Source organism: Lissotriton vulgaris, chromosome 7 (assembly GCF_964263255.1).
Source record: "Lissotriton vulgaris chromosome 7, aLisVul1.2, whole genome shotgun sequence".
NCBI classification, from domain to species: Eukaryota; Metazoa; Chordata; class Amphibia; order Caudata; family Salamandridae; genus Lissotriton; species Lissotriton vulgaris.
Window position 1 is genome coordinate 547,437,782 of NC_141695.1, and position 27,051 is coordinate 547,464,832.

At 45.7% G+C, this 27,051-nt stretch overlaps 1 protein-coding gene across 2 annotated transcripts in view; it reads left to right on the plus strand.

Moving 5' to 3' along the window:
* The window catches only part of PIK3R5 (phosphoinositide-3-kinase regulatory subunit 5), a 297,464-nt gene that overhangs the window by 98,963 nt on the left and 171,450 nt on the right, over positions 1-27,051 (plus strand). The window lies entirely within an intron of this gene.

The following is a 27,051-nucleotide window of genomic DNA, read 5'->3' on the forward strand; positions in this document are numbered from 1 at the left end:
CTCTATGCTGACAATACTCAGCTTTACTATAAAATCAAATCCCATGCTGATATTCTGCACCTCAATGATGCCCTGACTAAGATTCAACAATGGTTCCATCACAATCACCTAAAACTCAACCCTAAAAAAATGGACGTAATTCTCTTCACTCCTAAAAATAACCGGCTCCCCATTCAACGCTGGATCTCTGACCTTAAAGCTCTTGACTGCTCTTTGTCCACCACTAACTCAGTTAAATCCCTCTGAATAAGCATTGACCAGAACCTCAGCCCTTCTCCCCACATAAAAAATGCAGCCAAAGGCGCTCTTTTCTCTCTACATCACCTCAAGAAAATTAAACCCTTCATCCCTGCTGATGACTTTAAATTAGTTGTTCCATCACTAGTACTTTCTAGATTGGACTATGGTAATTCCATTCTCTCTGGAACACCGAAAGTCCACCGAAAGTACACCTAGCTCTAATCAAATCAGTCCTTAACCTCGCGGCCAGGCTTATTTTGGATTGTAAGCGGTTTGATCACATCTCCCCCATCCTCAAAGATCTCAAATGACTTCCCATCAAAGGCAGATCCACCTTCAAGAATGCGTGCATTACACATAAAGCCTTGCACCATCTTACCCCATTGTATCTCACAGACAAACTCCACAAAGCGGGCTTCTCTAGAGAAATGAGGAGCACAAATACTCTCAAGCTGGTACCTCCCTTGGTCAACAAGAAATCTACCCAGTTACGCTCTTTCTCCGGAAATGCGCCTACTATCTGGAACTCACTCCCCAAAGATCTACGCTGCAACCCCTCCTATCTCAGCTTCAAAAAAGATCTCAAGCGGCAAGTCAGTCAAGTCAAGTCAAGTCATAACATTTATATAGCGCACTACATACCCAGAGGGTTTCAAGGCGCTTAGGAAGGGGAAGAGGATTATTTGTCAAATATCCACGTTTTAAGCTGCTTTCTGAACGCTAGGTGATTCTGGGTGAGGCGAAGGTAAGCGGGGAGTGAGTTCCATGTTTTGGCAGCCAGGTATGAGAAGGATCTGCCTCCCATGGTGGTCTTGTTGATGCGAGGTACAGTGGCGAAGGCTTGGCTGGAAGAGCGAAGTTGGCGGGCGGGGGTGTAGAAGGACAGACGAGAGTTGAGGCAATCTGGTCCGATGTCGTAGAGTGATTTGTGTGCGTGGGTAAGCAGTCGGAAAGTAATCCTCTTATTGATGGGTAGCCAGTGGAGGTCTTTAAGGTGACCAGAGATGTGTTCGTTGCGTGGGATGTCTAATATGAGCCTGGCTGAGGCGTTTTGGATTCGTTGTAGTTTCATCTGGAGTTTAGCGGTGGTACCTGCGTAGAGGGTGTTTCCGTAGTCCAGTCGGCTCGTGACTAGAGCGTGGGTGACTGTTTTCCTTGTTTCGGAGGGGATCCAGCGAAATGTTTTACTGAGCATGCGAAGAATGTTAAAGCAGGAAGAGGATACGGCGCTGACTTGTCTGTTCATTGAGAGTGAAGAATCCAGGATGACGCCAAGGTTCCGTGCGTGGTCTGTCGGGATGGGTGCATTTCCGAGGGCTTCCGGCCACCAGGAGTCGTCCCATGCAGAGGGGGATTTACCTAAGATGAGAACTTCTGTTTTGTCTGAGTTCAGTTTCAGACGGCTTTGTTTCATCCATTCGGCGACTTCTTTCATTCCTTCGTGTAGGTTAGTTTTGGCGGTGCTGGGGTCCTTGGTGAGAGATAGGATCAGTTGAGTGTCATCCGCGTAAGAGATGATGTTGAGGTTGTGTTGGCGGGCTATGGCCGCGAGGGGGCTCATGTATACGTTGAAGAGGGTGGGACTGAGTGAGGATCCTTGTGGTACGCCGCAGATGATTTCAGAGGCCTCGGACTTGAATGGAGGAAGGCGGACTCTCTGGGTTCTTCCGGAGAGGAACGAGGTGATCCAATCCAGTGCCTTTCCTTGGATTCCGATGTTTCTGAGGCGTTGTAAAAGGGTGCTGTGGCAGACTGTGTCGAAGGCTGCAGAGAGGTCGAGGAGGATGAGGGCGACTGTGTCTCCATTGTCCAGTAGAGTTCGAATGTCGTCTGTTGCTGCGATGAGGGCGGTCTCAGTGCTGTGTTTGGCTCGGAAGCCAGATTGTGAGGGGTCGAGTGATTTGTTGGCTTCGAGGAAGGCGGCGAGTTGGTTGTTGACAGCTTTCTCGATGACTTTGGCCGGGAATGGAAGAAGCAAGATGGGGCGGTAGTTTTTGAGTTCGGTGGGGTCTGCTGTTGGTTTTTTCAGAAGGGCGGTGAGTTCAGCGTGTTTCCAGTCTTCTGGGAAGGTAGCGGAGTTGAAGGAGCAGTTGATGACGTCTCGGAGGTGCGGAGCTATGACGGAGTCTGCTTTGTTGAAGATGTGGTGAGGGCATGGGTCTGTGGGGGATCCAGAGTGGATGGAATTCATCAGGCGGATGGTGTCCTCAGTGGAGATTGGGTTCCAGGCGTTAAGGGTGTTAACGGGGGGAAGATGGTCAGCTGATGGTATGGTGGGTTGGTTTCCGGGTTAGTTGTCAAAGCTGTTGTGGATGTCAGCAATCTTGTTGTGGAAAAAAGAGGCTAAGGAATCGCAGAGGGTTTGAGAGGGGGTGATGTCGTTGGAGTTGGCCGAGGGGTTGGAAAATTCCTTGACGATGTTGAAAAGTTCCTTGCTGTTGTGGGCGTTGTTGTCAAGTCGATCTTTGAATGCTGTTTTCTTGGCTTTTCGGATCAGTTGGTGGTGAGTACGGATGGCGCTTTTGAAGGCGTCCTTGTTGCTGGTGGATGGGTCTTTTTTCCAGGCCTTTTCAAGGGAGCGGCACAATTTTTTGGACTTCTTGAGGTCGTCGTTGAACCATGAGGCCTTCTTGATGCCAAGTTTGTGTTGACGTTTTTTCAGTGGTGCTAAGGTGTCGGCGGTGTTGGATAACCAAAGGGTGAGGTTGGAGGCGGCTTCGTTGGCGTTAGAAGAGAGGGCTGGGGAGGTTAGAAGGAGCGATGTGGAGATCTGATCTGTGGTGATTTTGTTCCAGTTTCTTTGTAGAGTTGGTTGGAGGTGGATGATGGGTTTCGGCTTGTTGTAGGTGAAGTGAACGCAGCTGTGGTCAGTCCAGAGGAGATCCGTAGTGTGGCTGAAGGAGACATGGTTGCTGGAGGTGAAGATGGGGTCGAGAGTGTGACCTGCGATGTGGGTGGGGGAAGTGACCAGTTGTTTAAGTCCGAGGTTGGCGAGGTTGTCCAAGAGGGTGGCGGTGTTGCGGTCGTTGATCTTTTCAAGGTGGAAGTTGAGGTCTCCCAGAAGGATGTAATCTTTGGAGGGGAGCGCGTGAGGGGTGATGAAGTCCGTGATGTCTTCACTGAATTTTGCGCGTGGTCCTGGTGGTCTGTAGAGGAGGGTGCCTCTGAGTGTGGTCTTGGGGTCGATGTGGATCTGGAAGTGAAGGTGTTCGGAGTTGGCGAGATTGACGTCAGAGCTGGTTGAGATGTGGATGGATTTTTTATGGACGATAGCGATTCCTCCTCCTGTGTGGCCGGAACGGTCCTTGCGTATGATCTTATAATCTTCTGGGATGGCAATGGTGATGTCTGGGGCGGAGGAGGCGTTCATCCATGTTTCTGTCAGGAAGGCGACGTCCGGAGAGATGGTGTCAATGGCGTGCCTGTGGACCGATCGGGTGTTGAGCAAGATGCATTGTAGGTGGTTGGGGTCGGGAATCTGAGGTGTGATCGTTGCGGAGTTGGTGACGGTGCCGATGAATTTGCAGGAGTAGCATGAGAAAGGTCCATGGGTGTGTCCAGGAGCGGCTTGGACGCAGTTGGGGGAGCGGCCGGGGTTAAGGGCTAGGAGGGTGGTGGCATCGTAAGTGATGCAAGTGGGCTGGGCATTACGGGGGCCAGGGGGTCTGGCACAGGGCGCGGTCCAGGCGCGGACGGGCGTAGACGGGCTTACCTTTGGCGCACCTTCGGCGAGACCGCTGCGCTAGAGTTCATCTATCATATGCGGATAGTGGAGGGGAGGGGCGAGGGAGGGTCAGCAGGGAGGCGGGGTGGAGATCAGGGGAAGGAGGCAGGGCAACAATAAACAAAATGGCAGCAGCAAAACAGGCAAACTTACAACAACACTGGGGCACAATGGAGGCGAGCGCGATGTCAGAGGCGGCGGCGCTAATACACAGTGCAATAGCAGGCAATCTTATCTATTCAGGCAGCACGGTGCAGGAGCTGCTGTCACACAAGCGCACTTTGGGGGCTTCAATATGTTAATGGCCTCGGCGGAATTCTAAACAAATGCTGGAAGGTCGCGGCAGTCTAGCGCTACACACAAGCTAGGCGCTTCTAAAACTTCAAAAGCTGTGCAGGCTTAATCAACTCTGCTAGCGCTACACACAAGCTAGGCGCTTCTAACACTTCAAGAACTGTGCAGGCTTAATCAGGTGAGAACTCTGCAATAACGATACCAAATCCGGAGGCTGGGAGCGTGGAGTGGCCGCTTCTGCTGAAAGCAGGACGGTCACAGCGCGATCGTGGAGGGGCAGCGAGGTCAGTAACAGTGGGAGGGAGGGTCAGCAGGGAGGCGTGGTGGAGATCAGGGGAAGGAGGCAGGGCAACAATAAACAAAATGGCAGCAGCAAAACAGGCAAACTTACAACAACACTGGGGCACAATGGAGGCGAGCGCGATGTCAGAGGCGGCGGCGCTAATACACATCCTGCCACCTAACAGGGAGTCTCAACCTGCCCATGATGGTGCTATGTTCTCACCACATTATACCTGACTTACTACTCCCCCTCCTCTCATTCTCACATACACTTCCACCCGCCCCCCTACTGGTTCTCTTTTAATCTCTGCTTACTCCTACATGCTATCTCCTCTCCCATCACCCTCCTCAGTTTCCCCCTACCTCCTCACTCTCCCCCCCTATCCCTCACCACCCACTCTAGCTCAACTATTCAATTCAGGTTATGGACTAATTGTACTCCTTATTTTCTTGTCCATGTGTTTACTGTTCTTTGCATTTTGTTCTTATTATCTTGCACTTTTCCTTTTTTGTACACATGTACAAATGTTATATTGCAATTTGTTCCACTCCCAACCCTTGTAAACCGCTCTGATACCTTTGGGTCTAGCCAGCGCTATATAAAACCATTTAAACAAATAAAATAAGTGAATGAATAAAAGATCTTCCTAAGCATCCGCATGGTCCCGAAGCAGGTGCCTGCAAGAGTCTTTACCTGTTCCTCCATTGAAAGCTTATTATGTATTCTGACCCCTAGGTTCTTCGCCCAACCTCTAGGGGAGGGAGGTTCTCCTAGCTCTAATGGCCACCAGTCAGAAGCCCACAGTTCTTCTGCCCTGCCAAACAGTAGTATCTCCGTTTTAGAGGGGTTTAGTTGCAAATAATTCTTCCTCATCCAGTTGGCTATGCTAATCATACAATTTATGAACTTAGCTTCGCCTTACCCAGAACCACCTAGCATTCAGAAAGCAACTTAAAACGTGGTTATTTGACAAGTAATCCTCCTCCCCTCCCTAAGCGCCTTGAGACCCTCTGGGTATGTAGTGCGCTATATAAATTTTTGACTTGACTTGACTTGACTTTGGTTACAGCAGGATCATTGTCTATGTGCCCTATCAGCTGTGTATCATCAGCGTAGGAGATGGTTTCAAACCCACTATTCCTGATGATTGCGGACAAGGGGGCAACATATAGATTGAATAATGTAGGGCTCAATATAGAGCCTTGAGGGACACCCTTGTCCACTGCTGCTGTATGTGACACATAGGAGTCCAGCTGGACACATTGTGTTCTGTTGGAAATGTAGCTCTGGATCCATTTAAAGGCCAAACCTCGACACCAATCTCTTGAAGCCTGTTCAGCAGGATACGATGAGAGATGGTGTCGAAGGCTGCCGACAGGTCCAGCAGCACCAACATCACTGGAGAATCCTTATCCAGAGACATCCTAAGCTTGTCGGTAACCTCCAATAAGGCAGTCTCAGTGCTGTAGGATGCCCGGAAGCCGGACTGAGATGGGTCCGGTATCTTGTTCTGTTCTAAGTAACTGGAAAGGTGTCAGTTAATTAGTGTCTCCATGATTTTGGAACAGCAAGGGAGAAGAGAAATAGGTCTGTAATTCTGTAGTTCTGCTAGAGCTTATTTGAGCAGGGGCTTAATACGTGCATTTTTCCATTTACGTTGAAAGGTGGCCATTGCTAGTGAGATATTGCAGATATCTGCCAGGGTGTCCGCTAAAATCGGGGCTAGCTCAATAGGTGGTACAGGGTCTAAGGCTGAACACGATTTAGCCTGAGACAGAAGAACGCCCACCTGTTTCCCGGAGATGATGGGGAACCCCTCTAGGGTCTGGGAGCTGGGGATCACCTCTAGGGGTTTCTCTCGTGGGCTACCTTTTCCGGTCCAAAGGAGCGATAAATTATATCGATCTTATTTGTAAAATGGCTCGCTAAACGCTCACACAGCTCCTGTGTGGCAGGTGGAAGAGGGTTATTTGCCCGTGGATTTGTGAACTCTCTCAAGATGATAAAGAGCTCCCTCGATGAGTCCTTGGCTTCCATAATACGGGAGCCTAGATGGGCTCTTCTAGGTGCATTTCAGCTATTTAAATAAGTTCTATGGGCCTCTCGATAGCATTGTTCATCTGACGCGACTTTGGATTTTCTCCACTTTCTTTCTTTTATTCTACATAAGGCCTTCTCCTTTCATAATATGGCTGTATACCACGGAGCAGGGGCTGCTCTAATGTGGATATTTACCATACTCAACAGTGCAATCACGTCAAGTCCTTCTATTATAGAGGCCTCAAATTGTTCTAAGGCCAGATCACAGTCATTATAGTTCAACAATGCAGGGGGGGAATAAATCTTGCTAAAAGCAGAAGCTGTTACATTTTTCCAGACTCTACGAGGTTCTCCACGGGATTGCGGACAATCGTATGGTTTTGAAGGGGCCCAAAAAAAGTGTAGAACTGAGTGATCTGTCCAGTCTACCCCTAGTGGGGATCTACTCTTAAATCAGAGATATTGGAAAAGATGGTGTCCAAAACATGGCCTGCCAGATCTGTTGATTGTGTTACTCTCTCTAGAAGTTCAAGGGACTCCATGGCTGCAAGCAAACTTGCCGACTCAACGTTAGTGAGAGCCTCCAGATGGTGATTAAAGTCCCCTACAAGTAGGAACAAGGCCTCTCTAATATTGCTGTTCAGAATTCTCTCTTGTTTCCTCCGGGAGGGTGATACGCTAAGGCACCTATCCATTCAATCGTGTATGCTTGCTGCAATCTGAAAATCAATACCTCTAGATTGGGAGTAGAGAAAGTGTCAAGAGTTGTGATATTGTAGGGGGGATGCGTGGCGATTGCCAGACCCCCACCTCTCTTCCCTGCTCTATATAGGCGCACAACGGAGTAATCTGCTGGGAATGCCATTGCCAGGGTTGGAGTGGCCTCGTTGTTTAACCATGTCTCGGTGAACAGACAGATGTCTGGTTTGGTATCGTCAAATAAATCCAGAATTTCTGCCACAAGTTTTGGGATAGATCTGATGTTAAGATAGAGTCCCTGCAGGGGTACTGATAGTTTCCCTTTTGCCTGTTTCTCTACCCCATCAGACTGCTCCCGGTCTGCAAAGTGACCCAACGAGTCGGTCTGAGAGATGCATGAAGTGCAAGCAACATCTGCCAAAAGCCAGCCACAGTGAGGGCAGTTAGCAACTATGAGGGTCTCTGATGCTGGCGAAATCTCTCTACCCTCAGGACAGAAAGGAATAGCATGTTCCAATTGTATCAACCACTCTCTCGAATAGTGTGTCCTATGCACAGGGTATATCTGTTAGAAAACGGGCAGCATCTCCTGGCAGCCGACAGCGTTCAGTCATGGACGGGTCCAGACGGGCTTTCCTTAGGCACGCCTTTGGCGCGCCAGCGGCGCGGCCACAAGCGCGGTGAATTTATGCCCCCGGAAGAGTTCTCTACTAGAACGCTAACTGACTGCTAGGAATGGCAGTCCGCGACTAGCAGGAAGTGCGAAGGCAGACTCTCTCCACACAAACAACCAGCTGTCAGGTTGCGGTGGACCGGAGAGCTGCCGAGGAACTGCACAAAGGACCCGGTAAAAGAAAGGGCTCCCCCACTAAACAGATAAGCAGATAAGCACGCTCTGAAATAGCAAGAAATAAATGTTTTTTTTAAAATGCATACAATTACAAGAAATGCTCTCTTTAAAAAAACGAAGTGTAACACACATTAATCACCACCTCTTGTTATACACATCCCAAAGATCCCTCCGCTCAGCCCAAATCTCCCTATCAACGGTACCACGCATCAAGAAGATCAGAACATGAGGATGCTCCTTCTCCCTTCTCACAGCCAAGGCATGTAACTCCCTCCCTCTCCTCCTACGACAGACAACAACACTCCCAAGTTCTTGAAGGACCCCAAGACCTGGCTCTACAATGAAACACGGTGAACTCCCAGGAGCTGCGCACCCTCTTGCACACCCCTCAGCGCCTTGAGACCCTTTCGGGTGAGTAGTGCACTTTACAAACCCCCTGATTGATTGATGGCCCCAGTGCCTGTATACCCTTAGGGGAAATATGCTCACGCTTCTCAAATCTGGAAATATTGTTATTATTAGTAATCGTGTTTTATAAATGTACATTTAAAATCAGTTGTAATGTCCATGCAATATACCTGCTAGAGGTCTGATATAAAAATTATTATACCGGTGAGGGCACTGTTGTCCATAGGGACAGCCACTTTTAGTTCCCACTGATCTGGAATGTTTGGTGGGAGAGGACCTCTCTGTGATATGTTGGAGGGGAACGAACTGTGTAGATCTGGTGTAGTCCCACAAATTTCACACAAATGACGCCAGGTTGTGGTTGATGCCGTTGATTGGTCTGATAGCCCCAGCACACCAGCACATCTGTGCTCACTACAGAGCACTTTAAAGTCAATATGTTCTACTAAGAGAAGCCTTAGTAAGTCCTTCAACTACCGGAGACTTGGGCATATTTTCAGACACTGTTCAGTACTTTCTGGTAATTTGCAGTCACCGGCCTCTCAGAGTCTATCCTGGGTCCTTCGTACCTGATGACCACATATGCTCCATGTTTGTATAGTTATTCATGTCTTTCTTGTTTTTTTTAAATTTGTATAACAGACGCTGCATTGCTGAGGCATTGCAGCTCATTCTGTAGCCTAAGATGTCTTTCTGTGCCTGCATTGCTCTCGGGCAGCTTTAAAACTCAAAGGAGAAGTCATGGAAAGCAATGGATGTGCAGGTAGAGCAGATAGAGACCTGGAAACAACAGAGAAAGGGGAAGTCGGTGAGGGGTACTTTGGGAAGGATGCAGCTAGAGCAAGCCATCAAATAAAATGAATGGATAGTGTGAAGGGCTTGCAATTGGATTGACAGTTAAGGTTTGGAAGAACAGAAGGAGCGCCCACCATCCAGCTGGCTGGAAAGTGTCAGCTCGCTCCAGGGCTCTAACTGCAATGAAAAACTGTGGGGGTCTCTCAAAGGGGGATAGCTGATGTAATCAGGGCATGGCTTAAAAAATGCAAGGTAAAAATGTATGCTTATGATACACCTGCTGCTCGGCCAGTATGAGTGTGCTGTGTGGAATGTTGGTGTGTGATGATGTTTTGGAACGTTAGGGCGCCTGTGAGTGTCATTTGAAGAAGGGCTGAGCAGCAGGGAGACTGCTCCTGGTGGGACTCATCACTATAGCTCTTCATTGAAGCTTATCATTGCAACTTATTACCTACCTGCAAACAAGACAATAAATCATCGTATGGAACATATACCTCAGCTTCCAAACTTTATTTACAAAAGCTTAGCATAGTGTGCTACCCGACTGGTAATGTGTTGCTTCTGTCATTGCCTCCAGATATATAACACACCAACATGACACCTGCAACAAGCCAGGACTATTGGCTTTGCCAATGGTTGTTAGTTGCATAAGATAAATAAGCAACAACTATGGCTTCATTGTATATAATATTGAACATGCCTTTATCCTGAAATGATGAGACTGTAAAAGAACTCTAACGAGTCTCTTTGAAGTTACATCAGAGGCAGTGAACGGTGGTCCTGCTGCAGAGCTAAGATTTTGTTTTCATCCTGAGGGTGAGGGCAAAAATGAAGCACCTGCGCTTTAGCACCCTGCCCACTTAAAGCCCCGGCTCGGTCTCTGATTTGTTCGTTTCTCAACGATAACAATACTTCGGATTGGAAGCGGAGTTCATCCGCCAGAATGGGTGGGTATGAGTGCGCGCGCCTCCTCACCCGTGCCCATGCCCAGGGACTTGTTTATCACCGCAGACGCCCCGGGATGCAGAAATGCGCACCCTTATCGCGCGCTCATCTCCGCCCGCCTCGGGAGGCGCCTTGGCATCCGTCCCAGAGCGACTGAAGTGGTTAGCCAGAGCTCGAGACTTCAGAGGCAGCAGCGTTTGCAGGCCTGCTTGTTGATGCGTAGCTCTCTAACCGCAGGCCTATCACTGCGGCAGTCACAGCATCAACAACAACGCCCTTTCGAGATGCTCAGCCAGGCCTGCCTCTCCAAGAGCAGCTTTTTTTTAATATTAGATGATGTATGGTGCTTTACATAGAGCCATTATGTGACACCCTTTGGTCAATATTTCAGAGTGTTTTGAGAACCCCGGGAGAGGGTGCAAAAGTAAAGAAGGGTGCACAGGTAAAGGAGAGTGACAATAGTTGGAAGTACAATAATGAGATTGCAGGTGGAAACGTAAGGTTACGTCACATCACTGCCTCCTGTAGCAGAGCTTTGCGGTAGGAGGTGAAATTGTAAATGAAATCAGGGGTGACGGGTAATCAGAGACTGGCATTGAGTTACAAGTAAAGGAGTCCGGAGACAGGTCTCGGGGATGCAATTGACAATTCTGGATGGTAACCCTTCAACTAAATCAGAGTAATATTAGGTGCTCGGAGTGCTCCCCACAAAATGTCATTTATGACTTAGAATCCGTTTTTGAAGGTGACAACCGGACAATATTCCCTTTTCAATGCAGATTAACCTTCTCATTTACCTCCTGCTGTAAGTACATGGTAAATGTGAGCCGGGTGTGAGTGAGGGGATGTGGTGGGGGGCAGATGCAACGGGAGAATGTTGCCTTTTGGGGGGATGCCTCTTCTAGTCCAGTAGAAGTCAACAACAAGTGTACAGAGTTCCCCACAGTGGGTAGACTAAAGTAACTAAAGGAAACCTCTCTCTCTAGGAGTGTATGTGGCAAGGAAAGTGATTATCCCTTAGCGGAATTAAGGATGCCTCACACAAGTCAAAGGTTGGACGACTATTGCCATCCCACCCGATGATCGTACAGTGTCATCATTGGCTTCCTGCTCCTGCGGCAGGCTGGCGGTGCAATGCCCGTCGGGTAGCACTGAGTGCCACGCTTTAGCGGAGTTCTTTTATTCCTTAGCCAATGGGTGCATGTGTGTGAGGGGCCTAAGAGATGAGTGCAATAGTGAGCATGAGTGAGGTTTAAAAGAGGTCAGTAGAGTCCATTAGGAAAACTTTAATAACATGGCTCACTGCCTTATTAAAAATTGGTGAAGATGAGGGGTACTGAGGCGTAACAATTAGGGTGATCAAGCCTCATTCAACCCTCAATCAAGGTGTGGTCGACATGTTTCATGCCTCTAAGGCAATTCATCAGGACCAAAGTGCTCATCAACTTGCTACAGATTCCCCCAGTGATTGAAGGAATCGAGTATACGACCTGTATAGTGTCGCGGGATCAACCCTTCATTGAGGCCCTCCCTAGGGCTAGGAAAGGAAACAAAAGAAGGGTACAGTCAATAATATGTCTGTTTTGAGTATGCATTTACATGTGATAATAACATGCTGATAGAGTTGTGGTTAAGAGGATCACAACCCCGGTAAAGTGATGACACTCGTATCAGAGAGGATTCTAAAACTCAATAAAGGAAAAACGGGGAGAGGTTTGTCCTGCAACCGCCATATGCGATCAACAGTTGGGATGCATTATTTTTCATCAATGAAGGGTTGATCCCGCGACACTATACAGGTCGTATACTCGATTCCTGAAGGCATGAAACATGTCGACCACACCTTGATTGAGGGTTGAATGAGGCTTGATCACCCTAATTGTTACGCCTCAGTACCCCTCATCTTCACCAATTTTTAATAATGAGTCAGTGAGCCATGTTATTAAAGTTTTCCTAATGGACTCTACTGACCTCTTTTAAACCTCACTCACGCTCACTATTGCACTCATCTCTTAGGCCCCTCACACACATGCACCCATTGGCTAAGGAATAAAAGAACTCCGCTAAAGCGTGGCACTCAGTGCTACCCGACGGGCATTGCACCGCCAGCCTGCCGCAGGAGCAGGAAGCCAATGATGACACTGTACGATCATCGGGTGGGATGGCAATAGTCGTCCAACCTTTGACTTGTGTGAAACATCCTTAATTCCGCTAAGGGATAATCACTTTCCTTGCCACATACACTCCTAGAGAGAGAGGTTTCCTTTAGTTACTTTAGTCTACCCACTGTGGGGAACTCTGTACACTTGTTGTTGACTTCTACGTTACAGGACATGTACATTGGACCCCGATAAATATTGTCCGCCCCCTGTTCCCCCTCCTTGTTATAATTTCTAGCGTGCACCCTGCACGGGAACTCTCAAGGTTACCAATCGTGAAGAATCTTCCACCACTTTTGGTCCACTCCTAGTTAGTAATTACTGACTAATAATTACTATCAAATACGTACTGCTCTGGCTGGCATAGTCCTTTGCACCACATTCTATCGTACACAGAAAATCCATTTGCCAACATGGAGGATGTTCCTGGTCTCAGCTTCGATGAGAACACCATAGCCGAGGCATTAAGAACAACACCATCAATACTGACCAACCCTCCTGTCTCCACATCGGGTACATCTTCCGATGAATGGACAACCCTGACGGAGATGAAAAAAGAACTTATAAGAATTACGATCCACGGGATCATGATGACGGAATATCTGAGGAGCAACATAGCCCCACAGGGCTTAATTGTCAACATAATCCCAAGACTATTCTTGGAAGACAAACGATTTAAAGTAGATTGGTGCCAGGTATCCTGGAAATGTACTAAAGATCTCCTATTTTTGATCTCACAAACAGCGAAGCGCCTCTCTGACGCCTTGTTAGAAAAGATCTCAGCCCTAGAGGCTACTATGAAGTACGCAATCTCCAAGAGTAATAAAACGGCCTTCACCACAAAGTTAGCCGAGATCAATCAAGAGATGTCTGACCACCATGAGTTCTTACTTAAACAGAAGACAACAAAACTTGAGAAAGACATCGCCAAGTTTGAGAAAGAGAAAGTTTACCCCTATCTCAAAGACGGTTTTAAAGGGAAAAAGAATAACTATTCATCTGATGATAATTCAGGCGGTGACAACAGGCGTGGGTCGACAAGCAGCGATTCCAGTGGTGGCTATCCCTCTAGGAATCCACGAGCCCCACCACGCACTTGGCAACAAGGTTATCAACAAGGCCCAGTATTCCACGGCCCACCTCATATGACACCAGCGTGGCAGTACCCTTTCTTTCCGCAAGGCCCCCTGCAATTTTACCCCCTCAATCCGCCACCTTTTCAAGGCAGAGGTTGGGGCAGAGGAAGAGGGCGAAAGCGAGGCGGGCAGAAAGGAGTACAATGGCAAGATCAGCCGCCAATGTCAACAGCAATGGAGACCAGGAGCACAGCAGCCAGGGGGAGATGAGTCTGATCGTCAACTTGTCCAAGAAAATCCTTTCACCAACGGAGAAGAGTATTTTGGAAAAAGGTCTCGGGTTCGTTCCCACCCCGACCCCTGATAGTTTCCAAGAAATGATTGAGATCAAACAATTTTTCAGGAAAATACATCTCCGAGCGTTCTTCGAGAACCGACCTGAGCTTCCCAGTCAAGATACTGGGTTGAGGAAACCGTCTACCTTCACCCCGACTGATGGGATGGTTCCACCGGAAGTCTTAACTTTCGAGCGAGCAGTTTTGACGAGCCTGCGGAATAAACCAAATGTCAAACCCTTCCACAACCTAACATCCGCGGAAAAACAAGCGTCCAGAGATCTGGGTAGGGATGATTCTATTGTCATCAAACAGGCAGACAAAGGGGGAGCCACGGTTATACAAAACTATGAGGACTATGACCGTGAATGCAGACGACAATTGTCAAATACTACACATTACAGACCACTCATGGAGGATCCCACGAAACGGCTGACTACAACCATCACAAGCCTTATTATTGAAGCCGAGACCAACGAGTGGATCAGCAAGAAGGAAGCTGAGTTCCTGACGACAACGGATCCTGCCACACCTTATTTCTACACCCTCCCCAAAATTCACAAGGGTACTACCCCAGTCCCAGGGAGACCCATTGTCTCTGGTATTGGATCACTGTTGGAGCCCTTGTCCCAATTTTGTGACGCGTTTTTTCAACCTTTGGTGAAGCAAATTCCGTCGTATTTACAAGACACCAGAGACGTCCTCCGTCTGATTAATGACATGGATGGAAGAGAAGACGTCGACCTACTCCTAACCCTAGACGTAGAGGCGTTGTATACTAACATTCCGCAACAAGCCACATTAGAAGCTGTGGACTCACTGATGCGACAGGAAGAATGGATCTCACCTACCCCAATATCCTTCATCATGGAGCTAGCCCACATAGCCCTGACTGAGAATTTCTTTAGATACGAATTGCAACTGTATCATCAGGTCCGCGGAACCTCGATGGGTTCGACTTTCGCACCGAGCCTGGCCTGTATCTACATGGCCACTTTTGAAAAGAATTACATCTACCCTCCGGAACAAAACCCCTTTCGAGAGAATCTAACACTCTGGCGTCGATATATCGATGATATTTTGGTTTTCTGGAAAGGTGATCGCACTAGCTGCGAGGCCTTTTGCACGTGGATCAACCAGCAGGACCCATTCTTAAAATTCACGGGCACAATCTCTGAAACATCTATACCCTTCTTAGATCTGACCATTCAGTTAGATCCCTCAACGATCACCACAACCCTGTTTAAGAAGGAGACCGACAGGAACAGTCTACTCATGTATAATAGTCATCACACGAGAGCCCTGAGGGAGAACTTGCCATTTGGGCAATTTCTCTGCCTTCGTAGAAACTGTAGTTCTGTACAAGACTACAAACAAGAAGCGAGTATCCTGCAACATAAGCTCCAGGACAGGGGATACCCCACACGACTCCTAAAGACATCACTCAAAAGAGCTCTCAACAACAACAGAGAGTCATTGCTTGAAGTCCACACCAAAGAAAAAGATGACACGATCACATGTGTGACGTCCTATACCAAGCATTCCACGTTCATTAAAAAGACTGTGAGCTCACATTGGGGGATCCTCAACACAACGGGCATGGAACTGCCTCGCCCCCGGTTTGCATTTAAGAGAACAGCGAGCCTTAAAGACACTTTAATCCATACTCGCCCCAAAAAACCAAGTACCCGCCCAGTTAATACCTTATGGGACCTACCACCGGTTACGGGACACTACCGGTGTGGATCCTGTGTAGTCTGCCCTCAAACTATCCAGGGTAAAACTATAGAACTGCCAAGGGACTTTACCTGGAACATCAACAAACACACAAACTGTAATAGCTCTAGGTGCATTTATGTACTAATATGCCCCTGCAGGATGATCTACATTGGGATGACGATGCGTCCGGTGAAATAACGCATCATGGAGCATAATAGCAACATCCGCTGTCAAAAGACCCATACAAGGCTATATGACCACTGTAGAGAACAGAATCATTTGGCAGAGAATATGCAATGGACTATCCTGGAATGCCATCCCTCCATAAGTCAACAGGCCCTCTTTAGAATGGAACAAAGATGGGTACATCGTCTGCATGCTGATGAACTTGGCCTGAATGATGCTGTGCCCTGGACTATGCTGGCTAGATAATTAAAACTCGGACTTCCCCACCCATGTCCGAGCAAAGATTAACCCTAACATTGTAGTACTCTTCCCCAAACCCGTTCCAATATGGCGCCTACCGTTACCAAACCACTGACGCGTGGTAATTCTTCCTTTCTACACCTTACCGCGTCGCGCTACCTAGCAACACTCACGGGACACGCCCATCACGGCGCCCGCGCAACTCGCTATCTTATGCGGCTGGGTCGCACAATGGTTCGACCGGCTGTCCTGCGAGTTTACCGATGTGGGCTGGGTAGGTGACTACATGCCCTATGCCAGAAGCGAGTACGGTAAGGTGCGCTGTACCGATGCAAAACTAACCAATGGAATCGGTTTATGATCGCCATGGTACAATGGTACCGCAAATAATCGTAACCTGTACCGCTAACTAGCTCCATAACAAGCGGTGCAATTGATTCCTTCCAGGTGACTTTCACACAGCTCTGGCCCCACGAGGACAGTCTGTGGGATTTACCGATCAGGGACTACGGGTAAGATCTTCTTGTTTATACTTACCCGGGTTGATCCGGCACAAAACACCTCACTTTAGGACTATCCTTACAGTACGGGTGTCAGCTTTTGATATGCCCAGCTTTTAAGCAGTTATTTTGTTTCAATGGTTATTTCTTCAATGTTAATTTCTTGTGTGAATGCGCACACCTATCTATGCCTGCATGACACACATGTGTGAGTTAGCATGGTGTGGCATGCCATATATGTGAACAAAAATAATGCATCCCAACTGTTGATCGCATATGGCGGTTGCAGGACAAACCTCTCCCCGTTTTTCCTTTATTGAGTTTTAGAATCCTCTCTGATACGAGTGTCATCACTTTACCGGGGTTGTGATCCTCTTAACCACAACTCTATCAGCATGTTATTATCACATGTAAATGCATACTCAAAACAGACATATTATTGACTGTACCCTTCTTTTGTTTCCTTTCCTAGCCCTAGGGAGGGCCTCAATGAAGGGTTGATCCCGCGACACTATACAGGTCGTATACTCGATTCCTTCAATCACTGGGGGAATCTGTAGCAAGTTGATGAGCACTTTGGTCCTGATGAATTGCCTTAGAGGCATGAAACATGTCGACCACACCTTGATTGAGGGTTGAATGAGGCTTGATCACCCTAATTGTTACACCTCAGTACCCCTCATCTTCACCAATTTTTAATAAGGCAGTGAGCCATGTTATTAAAGTTTTCCTAATGGACTCTACTGACCTCTTTTAAACCTCACTCACGCTCACTATTGCGCTCATCTCTTAGGCCCCTCACACACATGCACCCATTGGCTAAGGAATAAAAGAACTCCGCTAAAGCGTGGCACTCAGTGCTACCCGACGGGCATTGCACCGCCAGCCTGCCGCAGGAGCAGGAAGCCAATGATGACACTGTACGATCATCGGGTGGGATGGCAATAGTCGTCCAACCTTTGACTTGTGTAAGGCATCCTTAATTCCGCTAAGGGATAATCACTTTCCTTGCCACATACACTCCTAGAGAGAGAGGTTTCCTTTAGTTACTTTAGTCTACCCACTGTGGGGAACTCTGTACACTTGTTGTTGACTTCTACGTTACAGGACATGTACATTGGACCCCGATAAATATTGTCCGCCCCCTGTTCCCCCTCCTTGTTATAATATCTTCTAGTCCAGTACCAAAGCAATTGTACTGTCCATATTTTCCACCCGGTAAAATCCTATTTGTTGTAGCTGCACCGGGAATCCAGTGTCGGAACGCCAGGTCATTTATTATTGGACAGAATGGTATCCCACCTGCTCCGATCAAGTTGTAATTGGCCCCAGAGTGTGTAAATAAACCTTTGTGCTTCTTTGGCACCACAGTTGAAGGTGTGTTCTGTGGTCATCATTTTAGGGTCGCAGCTGCAACCCCTGACTTCCCCTTGCGACTCCTGGCACTGCCTTTTGTGAACCATGGCCTCAGAGGTTGAAAAATCAGTGCCAGGAACATAGCTGCTGCTTGGTTGGGGCTCCAGTCTTTGTTTTCTCTCAATTTTCTTATTACACTAATAAGGAAAGCTTCACTACTCACTATTAGTGTAATAAAAAATGGAGTACAATTAGCTGGAATATGACCTTCCCTGGCAACTGAGGAAAGTAAAAAGGAATGCTTTTAAATGTATGTTGTGTGCATGCTTACGGGTGAGAGTGTGTTTACATAAGAGAGAGTGTGTAAGTTTGAATGTTTAAGCGTTTGTGTGACTGAAATTGAAGGTTAAAGAACGTGTGATGTGACTTCTGCTAACCCTGGCATTTTGATGAATTGATGGTCATGGCATGTTCAAACACAAATATTTCCCTTTGACTGTCATTTGGAATTGTTATTCACATTCAAAATAAAAAGAGAAAATTGTTTGAAATGTTAAATACTTGGTGACATACAGTTTGACACCTCCTGATTAATGAGAATAGGGGGGGTCATAGCAGAAGAAATAAGCACAAGCTATTCTTTCTGCAATTAATGAACTGATATATAATTCACCCAGAGGACAGGGTTATTGTTGTATTGATGTTCAAACACAAACACACAATGCACACACTTACACACATTAACATATTCTGGATTGCCAGCACAAGTTTTGGTTGCTCCTTTTATGTAGCCAGCAATGACATGTTCACTCTTTATATCCTGCGAGGATGCTGTGATTGTTGGGTTCGAGTATGTCTTACATTTATTACTAGACATCTATGATTACTAAGAAGCATTCATCTTCTGCAGTGGCTAGAACCATATTTGAAATGGGGGAACCTCCAAATTAGCTGCTATGGCTAGTGGCCTGTGCTCCTTAGTCTTACTGGCCGTTTCCTATTCTACTGGAGTTGCCTGGCAACAGTTTTGTGACAAATAGTCTGCAGGGTTACCTGCCCTAGGCAGTATTTCTCTATACACGGGTAGTCTTGAAGGTGGAGAATCCACTTCTCTGTGGTTGAGTGGTGATAGGAATGGGACAAGGATCTGACCCACAAAGAATACCATCCCTGTTTTATGATCTCTGACTGTCTTGAACAGGTACCATGAACATATTTGTGTAAGAACCAGTACCTTCTAAGAAAGGGAATGGTCTACAAATCAAATTAAGCGTATATTTGCTCAGTGAAGATGGAAACCTATCAGTATAAGCTTCCTCTTACAGCTACTTGTGATCATCTTCATGAAGACCAAAGTGGTTTTATCCAAAACAGGATTTGGGGGCACATTTACTATTAATTCTTGCGCTACAGTAAGGAAGCTTGCTGCATTGCGTAGCATGAAAGGGAGAGAGAGCAGAAATGCTCCTTATTTATAAAGCTAGGGAGCATTTCTGTTCTCTTCCTGTACTGGGGTACTGTGTGCTGCCTAGCACCCATCCAGGCATCCCTGCACCATAGTTCAAGGGGGCCTGCGTTATGGGCAGATTATTTTGGTGCAGGAATGGATACTTTCTTGCACAAAAACAATCCAAAGAGGCATTTTCCTCTTTCTATGCATGATGCAGAATGTTATATAGCTAGTCACTTTTTCATTCTTTCCTTGTGCCCTACAAGAGAAACGGTTTTTCTCGAGGAAAACCTTTATCTTGTGACCAAAGTGCTCTTACAATTTGTGATAGGCCATTTGATAAACATATGTGTTTGAGAAACATCATCTTTTTCTTCATATAGCCTGGAATCTTTCAATCTCCCATACACCTTCCTTCCATGTATCCTTAAGTTGTGTAAAAAGATATTTTGTCCCTCAGAGGAGAAAATCTTTTTCCTCCCATTGCTATCAAATAGGAATCAAACTGTTTCACTCACTCCTTCTAAGTTAAAACTGGATATCCTACTTCATTCGAGCAGGGAGGGGGTTGGGTCATGCTTGCTGCTGCCATTCTGAATGAAGAGTGTTAACACAATTGGAAATATTTTTACAACAATATCACACTGTTGGCAGGGCTAAACTTGTGTAGTTACCATGAATACATATATATTTTAAAACAATTTAGTGAAACCTTATCCTAATTACTGTTTGTGGTCCATCCACTAATATTGTCTTCGATCACAGTGCCAAAGCACAATATGTACCTCAGGAGTACTCTAATGCAGCTAACTCCAGAAGGTGGTTTTATTTCTATTGTAATCTAGAAGACGGAATGTAATTATTGTAAAATGACCTTTTTCACTGAAGTACCGTTTCTATTTCCCGCTTGGACAAAACAGGTGGAATCTTGGATTGTTACCAGAGTGATGAATGATATTACCACATATTATGTCATTGACTTCCTCACACACACAGTTATGACGGACGGCATTTTAGCATTCTGATAGCGGATAATGGGGTACACCTCACTTCAGATGTTATGAAAGAGTTCCTAATCAAGATGTCCATCCTACATCTTAAAACTGCCTTTTTTTATTGTATTATATGGCGTGAACTAAGCCCGAGGATATCAGGTCTCAGAGTGCTTAGCATGAGCACAAGTTTTGTTACAGACGGACACATTCATTTTTGTTAGGCACAGGGAGATTAAGTGATTTACCCAGACTCAAAGGATATTGAGCGTAGTTGCCGAAACTCAAACTTGGTTCCTCAGCTTTCGAGGTCGGCCGCTCTAGCCGTAAGGCTACATTCTCTCCCAATCCTCGCCTTGCATTGCCCCAGAGCAAACAGGTTAGTAGAGAGGGTACAGTTCAATAAAAAGAGAGGCAGGGAAAAGGTAAACATACACTCTTAGTCCCCGATTATACTGGCTTAAACAAGAAAAGAGTGTAAGAACTCTAAGAAAAGGCACCTAAAGCACAAAAATAGGGATACACAAAACCAATTAGGTTTGTATAAAAAGCCCTCACTCACCAACCTGGTTGGTGACATGCTTCATCATAGGGTCCCACCGGGAGAGGCCGAGTGCCTCCCCAGTGTGCTACGACGCCAGATTTACTGCGGAGCGGGTATTGTGAAATGATGAGTGATAGATGAAAGTGGTGATTAAGTGGTTTAAAAATGTCTAAGTTGTATCACAAAAATAAATTTTTAATTTTTGATCAATTAGACATATTAAAATCAATGTGTTGAGAAACAAGCCAAATAGATTGTTTGGCTATTTCCAGAAAGATTTACAAGTGGGTCAACATGTTTCTGCCGTAAGGTGTACATTTACCAGGCATTCATCAGGACCAAAATAGTGGACTAAACCCTTGCGGTATGGGTGTGCTAAGACCCACCCTACCTAGGGACGTGAATGTGAAAATATGTACAAAGTGCATGTGAAGGAAAAATCCTTCTCTGGTACTCTCGAATTGAGAGACCATTCAAAAATTGTGCACTTGGATAGTGTGAGGGAATCACACCATGGATCTCGGGAGGGGGGTGGTGGCGAATTCGGCACACCGCCCTCGACGCCAGGCACCCTCTGGAGACCTGCAACTTGAAGATCTTCGGGATCCGGTTACTGAGGGCGAGTTTCAGGTTTCCAGAGCATTGCTGGAGTTGCGTCGAGCTTACGACACAACTGCAAAAATGCGTGACTTTTCCGTCAACATATGCGTCAAAATTTCTGACGCATCTGTCAATCCTTGCGCCATTGTAGATACGGCACATCCTTGGTGACGCAAGGGTTTTGCATTGTGGCGCAGGGAAAGTGACGCATCTCTACAGATGCTTCACTTTCTTGTAAATCTGCCCCTGAGCATTTAAATCTGGCAATTATGTTATGAAAAAGTAAAGCTATGCAAGATCCACAGTGTTAAAATTATTTGGCATAGAGCTCCATCTTCTGTTCATTTCCGTCAAAACTATGAGCTCGATTACGATGTCGGGCGGGCTTAAGTCTGCTTGACACCATGGCGGTCTCAGGACCGACTGACTTTCGGTCAGCAGTCCCGACATGGCTATTACGATGCGACCGCACATGGTACAGTCGCATACTCCCATTTTACTAACACAAGCAAAACCAAAAATTCAAGGTGTTAAACAGGATGATGTTCTGTTTAAAAATAGCAGGTCCAAAGATAACAAGCAGAATAACAAAATTCCCAGATTGATCACCACCTAGAACAAAAGGTGCAATCATTTCAGAAGAATTCTGAAACATCACTGGTGTCTATTAAAAACAGACCCAGTGATAGGTGGAATGGTGGGCAATTCACCTCTTATTACATATAGAAAAACAAGGTCCCTGAAAGACAGGTTAGTTTATAGTTTTCCAGCGATCCATCCATCGGTTTCTTCGCTAAGAGCACAAGGAGGTTCTTTTAAATCAATGCTCGCAGAGCGTGTAAAAGCAGTCACGTTGTAGGAGCTATACTGCATATAATAGGAAGACTAAACAAATTCAAAAATGTATCTCTTGTACTATGGTTTTGCCATATATGTTTTTGAATGCCTGTGTGGCCTTAGATATGTTGGCAGTGATAAGGTGCAAATAAAAATGAGAATTCTCAAGTGGCAAGACATTTTCATGCAACACAGAACGCTATTTGTAATTTTACTGCATTTCTTTGGAAGGATCGAATCATGAAGCATAGCAGGGGAGATGACAGAGAAAAACAATTGCGTATTCTGGAATCACGTTATGTAATTGATATCAATACCAGAACACCAAATGGAATGAATAGTGGGGAAGAGTTGGCTACACATATCGGAATTTAGCTATATTGCCTAAGTGGAAACCAGCCATTATGATATACTGTTCCATTCCTGTATAAATGTTAAGCATTTTCTTTTTTTCACCATATATACTATAGAATCACATTTTCACTTTTAATATTTTGGAAATAGAGCATTACCCCTAGCTACATAGGCATTTGCCTGGAATGAATAGTCACCGTCATACATGTGTCAATAGGTTAGCAAATTCCAGTAGGCATCATAGGGGCACTGACCCAAGCTCATGTTTTACATTTAATCTAGATAGGAGGTTACCAATTTGGCACTTGCCATACATACACTTCCGACAATGGAATAGTTTCTCATTTTGCATTTGTAAATTACAACTAAATTATGGTACTAAAATTTTGGCCTCAATTTCACCAGAATTATTGAGAGCGGCGTGCTCATATGTTGAAATTCATCCACTATAAATGTTAAGAAGTAGTATGTATAACACCTCCTAGTCCAACTAATAATTACAGATGAACTTGCTTGGCCTTTCAAATGTAAAAAGTGGGAGTTTTGTCATTCCCTTTTGTATATAATATTTCGTGTATATTTTTTTTAATGAAAGATTTCCCATTTACACGAGTAGTGGACAAAAGGTATAGGTTTTGTACTAACATGTGATTTTGAATTGTTTGCATTCATTTCAGAAAGTGATTACCTGAGAACAAGGGCATAACAAGCACTGTTTTAAATAATGAATCTTTATTAATCATGAGATGAACAATGAATCATATATGAAATTCTTTTTAATTGAAGAATCATAATGATATTTGTTTTAAAATGATTTAAAACATATGATTTGATGATGATTCATTAAGTAGTTTGTGAAAACAATTGAAACAAATTCCTGTTTATAATCATACTGTGTGATAAACAGGTAGTATTTTATCTATGTCTAACTACTACCTGTTTTTCACATACCATTACCCCGCACGTCTGACGACTTGCAGAGGGGGGAGAAGGTGTTGGATTTAAAATCCAACTCCTTCTCTACTGTCCGCACAGACTGGAGTTGGAATAGTCAATTATACTATTCCAACATTCAGCGCCCCCTCAGTAAGTCGTTGTTACGACTTGCTGGGTAATGGTATGCGTTGTTACAACATGGTCGTTGTAACAACATGTGGGGTGACGGCAAGCGGAAAAGAGGCATATTCTTTAGGTGCTACAGTATTGTCATGGAAAGCTATGTCTGTGGCCAGAGTTAGCAAATTGTGTACCTGCTTTCCGTCTCAAGTGCCAATGTTGAGAGGGCCTTTTCACAGATAAAATTTTACATGAGAAGGAAAGAGCAAGCGTGCATGACCAAAGACTCACTGAAAAAGTATTGTACGGAGTACTACAAGAAGTATGATTTGTATAAATGTATTTGGACCTCATATACACTGTATGTACACTGTCTGTATACCATGCACTATCAGTGCGGAAAGCAATAATAAAAGCAAAACGTTCCATAAACACCAGAAAAACACTTTAAATCGATCTACAGTGGTTCAGCACTCTAAAAAATGAAAATCTCATCCGGACTAGCGGACTCTTTACTTAAAAACAACACTACGGGACGCCATGCCAGGAAAAATATTGGAATGTGGCCTTCATCAATAGGACATCACCAACTGGGCTGGAATTTTAACTTGAATATTGGATAACATGGCACCATCCACAACATTTTTGAATTACTGATTTGACACAGTAATCACTGAGTCACATTCCCTAACTAAGAGGATGACATTGTCTGATTTTGCAAACAAATTATGCACAAAACAATAGATACCACAGAATATTCTACCTATTCTTCAAGGGGAGATTTGATTAGAGACCTGAAGAAGTCCGCGAGGACGAAACGCGTTGGCTACGGTCTTGAATCGATTGTCAAGACAAGAAAATGAACAAAGAATTTTTAACCCAACATGCCTAATGGATATTATGTACTGCAAAAACATGGATTATGTGTGTTAGGTATTTGAAGAAGTTATGCTGAACCCTTCCTTTAACATGAGTGATGAGATTTACACTTTTAAGAGTGCTAAACCACTGTAGATTGATTTAAGGTTGGGAGATTCTCCCTTTGAAAGTTTAGGGGTTTTGAACTTCTGGTTCTATGCACCTTGGCAAGCATCTGACTGTCCCTACTGTTAGGGTAAGTGAAGTTGTTTATTGCCTCAAACCCTTTGCAGTCAATTGGTTACCGGCAAAAAACACTGTTTATGGTGTTACAAAAATGTGAAACCTCTGATAAGCACTGTTTTGTTAAGGTATTGAAATCACTTGAAAACACAGAAAAAACCCTACCAGAATTTACCAACAATAGAAACTGAAAACAGGAAAGCCAAAGGATTGTCCTTGATTGTGTGGAGCTTTGTAGGTGTGTGTGAGGATCTTGAACTGGCATCTCTTCTGGTTGGGGAGCCAGTGGAAGCGATTAAATGATAAAAGGTGTTCTGCCACCTCCCTTGTCTCCCTCCCTCTCACACACGCTCCTGAGCCACTAAAGGCCATAAAGAAGTAGTGTAAGATTGGGCAAGCTGTAATGCCACCTCCTCTGGGTGCTGCACAGACATGGGACACACCACATCTCTGCATGCTTTGCGGCACCTATCTGCTAGCAGGGCGTTTCTGAGCACGAAAGACAGCAACAGCAGTGGACTGATAAAGGGATTGGCAGGGGCGGCCGAATGGAGGTGTGGAAGGGTGGCAGGATGGCAAGCATTTATTTCCATTAACCACTTTGATGCTGATGACGAGCTCAGCTCGTCATCAGGCTTACCAGCCGTGTGCTGATGACGAGCTGAGCTCGTCATGTAACGCGGTAATTTCGAAAATGCCGCACACAGCGGGAAAAGCCGCCGCATCGATGCGGTTATTGGAAGGGTAAGGGGCGAGTGGCAGTGTAGCGCCTCGGAGGTCAGCATGTAAATTAAGTTCATAGGAGTGTCTGTTTAGCAGCTGCTGGCCCAATTAACAGTATAATTTAGCCTAAACAGGATTCACTGCAACAGTTGTCTTGTTTACCACAAGAAAACTGCATTTTGCCAGGATTTTCATTGGCTGTGTATCTGTGTAACATGGTTTGTGTGTGACTGTTGTAAAGAATGCTCCAGTGCCAGCCAGAGGTGAAGACTTCTGCGATATCATTGTTGGGGTTGTAAAACACTATATTAAGGTCGATATTATCGACCTGTAAGAATACCGCACCCACTATATCAACCTAACCACTCCATTGCAGGGTCCTAGGTATATACATACTATTCTTACCTTCACCTATAGATTTACCATGGATGCGATATTATTTCATGCAATGTAACACGTTATTTAGCGGGGCATACACATCTCCGAAAGGCCTTGTATAAATGCCAGTAGATTACATTGGAATGTTGGAGATTGTGTTGCTATGGTGAATGCCAGGTAGGTGAGGCTCAGAGAATTAGGAGCGAAAAGTTGTAGAGAGAAATGGTAACGCCTAGCAGCCACATGCATTATACAGGTAACCCTGAGGAATCTATTCTACTGGTAGACACTGGGTTGCTCATATTTTAGAAAATTAACCAGTGCTCTCTTAGGGAAGTTCCAGGTTCCTCAAAGAACACATAGTATTTATCAGTGAGCCACTCCACTTCCTCAGTCAGAGCACTGCTGGATCAGAGGTGGGCTGGACACCGGTGTAAGTAGTGTCCAGGTCATCTGCCAAAATCTGATCATTCTAACAGCAGTGAGGCAACAGAGTCTTTTCTCTGTTTTTGTGAGAGTGTCCAGGTCATCTGCCAAAGCTGATAATTCTAGCAGCAGTGAGGGAACGGAGACTTTTCTCTGTTTCTATGAGAGTGTCCAGGTCATCTGCCAGGAGCCCATTGTTTTAGCAGCATTGAAGGAACAGAGTATTTTCTCTCTTTCTGTGAGAGTGTCCAAGTCATCTGCCAGGAGCCCATAGTTGTGAGGAAACAGAGTCTTTCCTCTGTTGGTGTGAGAGTATCCAGGTCATCTTCCAGGGGCCTATAGTTCTAGGAACATTGAGGGAAAAGAGTCTTTCCTCTGTTTCTGTGAGAGTGTTCAGAGGACTGTCAGGCTGGACTGCCAGAGAGTGAAAGTGTAATGTGTCATGTGAGGGAGGGCTAGTGGCGGAGGGGCGGACGGCCTGCAGAATGTGATGAGAGGCCTCTCAGTCCCACATATCTCACAGATAATAATTGGCCTGGGGTTGAGTGTCCTCCTTCCTCCCTCCGAAGGGCTGGGCCCCAAGAGTACTAGGGGCTGCAGAGGCTGTTAAAAACCTGCTCTCACAAAGAGCAGCACATATTCACAAAAGATACTCACTAAATGGAATTAGACGGGGCAGCTATACTCACCTTGAAGAGGTGATGTGCCTTTCAGTATGACACCTATACTTATTCTAATTCA